Below are 5136 nucleotides of genomic sequence, written 5' to 3'. Positions count from 1 at the left end.
AGGAGTTGGAGGTTGCTGTGAGCTGTAATGCCACGGCACTCTGCCCAGGGGGACAGCTTGAGGCTCTGTCTCAAAAAAAAAAAAAAAAAGAACTGAAAATGATGTAACCTAAAAAGTTGTACTTTCCTATTAATTTGAAAAAAATGTCAGTTTTTCTCAAATAGATCTTTTTCTATTGATCTATAGATTCTATGGAATCCTAATCAAAATTAGGCTGTTTTTCCCCAGAAAATTGACCAACTTATTTTAAAATTCAAGCTTATTCTAGAATCCATATTTTTCTTAGAAAAATAATAAAATTGGCTTTTAAAGCTATAGTAATCAAGATACAATGTGGTATTAGTATAAAGATTCATCAGTGGAACAGAATTCAGAATCTAGAATAGACCTACAAATATATGGTCAATTGACTTTCCACAAAAGGGCAAAGGTAATTCAGTAAATGAAGTTCAGTCTTGTCAACAAATGATATTGAAGCTGTTGGATATTAATAGAAAAAAACCTAAACAGCATCCTCAAACTTGCATTATATATAAAAATTAACTCACAATGTACTATAGACATAAATACGAAACCTAGAAGTATAAAACTTTTATTTGTTATTTTTTTGTCACCCTTAGTAGAATGCCGTGGCATCACAGCTCATAGCAACCTCAAATTCTTGGGCTCAAGCAATTCTCAGCCTCCCAAGTAGCTGGGATTATAGGTGCCACCACAACACCCAGTTATTTTTAGGGACAAGGTCTCGCTCTGGCTCTGTCTGGTCTCCAACTCATGATCTCAGGCAATCCACCCACCTCAGCCTTGTAGAGTGCTGGGATTACGGGCCTGAGCTACTATGCCCAGTATAAAACTTTTAGAAGAAAATAGGAAAAAATCTTTATGACCTTGGATTAGGAAAAGATTTTCAGATACAACACTGAAAGTACCATCTATAAAAGAAAATTACTAAATTGGACTTCATCAGATTGAAAACTTCTGCTCTTTTTTTTTTTTTTTTTTTTTGAGACAGAGTCTCAAGCTGTTGCCCTGGGTAGAGTGCCATGGCATCACATCTCACAGCAACCTCAAACTCCTGGACTTAAGAGATTCTCTTGCCTCAGCCTCCCAGGTAGCTGGGACTACAGGTGCCCACCACAATGCCCAGCTATTTTCTTTTTTGTTGTAGTTGTCATTGTTTCTTTAGCTGGCCTGGGCTGGGTTCGAACCCGCCAGCCTCGGTGTATGTGGCTGGCGCCCTACCCACTGAGCCATGGGAGCCTCCAGAACTTCTGCTCTTTGAAAGACATTGCTAATAGAATAAAAAGATTGGGAGAACGTATTTGCCAGTCAAATACTTGTTTCATAAAAAAAACAAGGAAATATTAAAAGTCAATAATTAAGAAAACAAAGCAAAAGAAAATCCTGCTTAAAATATAAGCAAAAGGCTTCAAAGACTCTTCACTAAGATATAAAGATAGCAAATATGCACATAAAAAGGTTTTTCAACATTAGTATTCATAGAGAAATTTTAGTTAATACCACATTAGGTATACCATTTCTAATCTATTAGAATGACTAAAATAAAAAAATACTGACAGTATCAACTACAAGGAACAATGTGGAGCAACTAGGGTGGGCAAGCAGAATGGTGCAACCATTTTGGATAACATTTTGGTAGATTCCTTTCAAGTTAAGCATACGCTTATACCCATTTTTTCTCAAGAAATGAAAACTTACATGCTCATATCTCTACATCAGTGTTTAGAGCAGTGTTACTCATTATTGCCCTAAATGAGAAACAACCCAAATGTTGTTCATTTGTTAATGGTTAGACAAGATGTGGTACATCCATACAATGGAATACTACTCAGCAATAAAAAGGACACACTATTAATACATACAACAACATGAGTGACTCAGAACAATTATACTGAGTGAAAGAAGCCAGGCCAAAAGAAAAAAAAGTACATATCATATGTTTCCATTTACATAAACTTCCAGAAAATGCAAACTAATCTATAGTGACAAAAAGCAAATTAGTGGTTGCAGGATGGGGAGAGGGACTACAAAAGGGCATATGGAAATTTGGGGTTGATTGGCTTGATTATAGCAATAGTTTCATGAATATATAATGTATGTCAAAACTCATCCACTTGTACACACAAATGCTGTATGTCAGTTATACTCCAAGAAATATGTTTTTTAAAAAATGTTATCAAAAAAAAATGTTATCCAGGTGATTCTAAGTGCAGCTAATTTGACGGCCCCCGGAATGCACATATGTAAATACTTCTAAGTCCTTCAGCTTTTGGCTTCCAGGTCAAGCTGCCATTAAACCACGGAGAGTTTTCTATTGTTCAGATTCCAGTCTTATTACAAATATGAAATTTACCCAACAATTACAGAATGACCACACAAATCATCAGATAATTTCATTTTAGGAGTTCCAGAGCCTTCATTTTAAGCTGCAGGGAAGCACTAAATAAAAATTAGTAATCTGAAAAGAAATACAGCAAGAGACTCAAGCCTTTAAGCTTCCAAGACTATAAATCATTCACAGTGTGGAGACGATTTTGGATCTGATAATTTAGTGAAGTTGCTCCTCCCATTCCTCATAGAGTCAGCTTCTGTACTACCCTTATTTTATTAGACTTTATTATTTGAACCTGTTCCATTTTCTTCTCTTGACTTTGACCTAATCTGCAGGGCTTCCAAAAATACATACTTGAATATGTTGAAGAAATTACTAACTTTGTTAAGTTATGCAAGACTTCCTTAAACAAGTAGATTTCCCCTTTCCTCTCAGTGACTCAGACAGGACATGCTATAAAGTACTGAAAATTGGCTAAATAAGACTAGTCTGTCCATTGTGCCCAGTTTTGCTCAGAGGCAGGAGAATGACGTAGAGTGGCATATTTAACCTTGAAGGAGCATAAGAATCACCTGGGGATCCTGTAAAGGTGCAGATTCTGAGTCAGTAAGAATAGGGAAGACCCAGTTTCTGCATTTCTAACTGGCTACTCCCAGTGATGCCAGTGCTGCTAGTTAGGTCTCAAGGCAAATGACCTTTCAAAGGTTTAATCCCTGGGGCACTGTGAAACAGTAATGACCCTCACAGGGAAGAGGCCATTCAAGTAAAAAGAAGGAACACTGGCTTGGTGCCTATAGCTCAAGCAACTAGGGTGCCAGCCACATACACCAGAGCTGGAGGGTTCAAATCCAGCCCAGGCCCGCCAAACAACAACTATAACCAAAAAATACCTGAGCATTGTGGCGGGTGCCTGTAGTTCCAGCTACCTGGGAGGCTGAGGCAAGAGGATTGCTTAAGTCCAAGAGTTTGAGGTTACTGTGAGCTGTGACACCACAGCACTCTATCCAGAGCAACAGCTTGAGACTCTGTCTCAAAAAAAAAAAAGGAACACTGTGTTAGCACTGCCTTTGATTACACTCTTCAAGTAATGAATCCCCTGCCTTATATGAATGTTCATATATCTGATAAGGGGAAGGATTCACTTGCTGTGAATAGCTCAGAATGTGTAAAAATGCTCTTGGTTAGATTTTTCTTAGATTTTTCTGGAAAGAATCTGCAATAGATAGGATGGTTTTGTAGGTTATATTTAGTTAATTCAACATAAACCACTTTATTACGGCTGCATCCAGCCACCTCTTGTGTGTGCTCACTTTATTTTCAAGATATATAACATTGAGGTATGAAACTCTAAGGTATACTTCTTAGCTGACGTTTTCAGTTCAGATGACAAATGGACTGATTTCTCTCCCAGATAGGGAGAGGATTATATTCCATGTCCTGAATTTTCCTCTTTTTGAGGCAGAGATAGCGCTGGTAACAGCAACAGTTGTTTCTAATGATTTAGAGTTATAGTAAAATCTGTTGGAACGACTCGCAGGACAGTATGGAGGCATGGTCATGAATCTTCCTGGGGAAGCTGGCTGCAGTCATTGGGTGGGTCTTACTCACCCACTACTTATTTCTAACTCTGCTTTATAAATCAAACCGACATGATCTTTTTCCGAATCAAATTATTGATATTGCTGGAAAGGATTAGAATAGTTTTGCCGAAAGCTGACACATTTAAATGAACACATTTCAAATATATGTATTTGTAATTTAAACAAAGCATCCTTGACGTACTTAAAACAGGCCAGTCTATAGTTTCATCAACATTCTTATTATGGGTAATTTTCCATCTCAGTTTACCTTGCTATTTAAATTAGTTCCATCCTGATTTTCAATGAAAATAACTGAGAAAAAGCCATCCACAAAGGCTGAAAGTAAATCCATATTCATAGCTCTGTATTCCTAGTCCAGGAGTCCTTATTAAGTGATTACAGGAGCAATTTTCTGTCTTTCAAGTCCATTTCTGCAGAAGAATTTGAATCACCACTGGAATGAATGTGGTAAGGAGAGTACTTCTGTCAACAATATGTGACATGAGGGAGGGAGTGCTAACGCTGGGCTGTCTGGACTATGGTTTTGGATCGGGTTTAGGACTTTTGTTGTTGCCAGAGAACTCAAAAGTTCAAAGAGAGTATAAAAGCATATTGATTAACTCTGGACTGGTCAAAGACTAGATTTATATCTGAATCTAACTAATTTTTACACATGGTCTCCTTTGTGTTAAAAAAATTGTGTACCCCTGGTTATTTAAAGACAAGAGCCAGCTGAAAGCAATTCTTCTTCTTGTCTTCTCTCCTCCAAATCACGGCCATTTAATAGTTAGGTAGATATTAAATCTCTAGGAACAAAGAGGAGTGTGACTGGCCCAAATGACCCATGATCCCTAAGTCCCTGTTGGCGCCAGAAGAGCTTCATGGCTTGTTTTTCTCCCCCAAATTCCTACTCCAGGCCACGTTTGCAGGGATATCTGAAGAACCGAATTGAACACTTGCCCATATGCCCATTCATCTTCCTTTTGTCCAGTTTATCAAAGACATTTGGATCTGCTAATGCAAATTGCCCCATCAGTTAATGTCTATTAAAAATTAGGTTATGAACATTATTCAGTGCATTGTGCCAAGCACTTTTGCACGTATTATCTTATTTAATCCTCATAATAACCATATTACAGGCAAGAAACTTAAGGCTCTGGCAAGTAACTTGTAACTTGCCCAAATCTTTAAGGCCAGGATCCA

The sequence above is a fragment of the Otolemur garnettii genome, unplaced genomic scaffold (assembly GCF_000181295.1).
Source record: "Otolemur garnettii isolate 467f Iridium unplaced genomic scaffold, OtoGar3 scaffold00024, whole genome shotgun sequence".
NCBI lineage: Eukaryota > Metazoa > Chordata > Mammalia > Primates > Galagidae > Otolemur > Otolemur garnettii.
The sequence above is the reverse complement of the archived record's forward strand: the minus strand, read 5'-3'. Positions refer to the sequence as shown.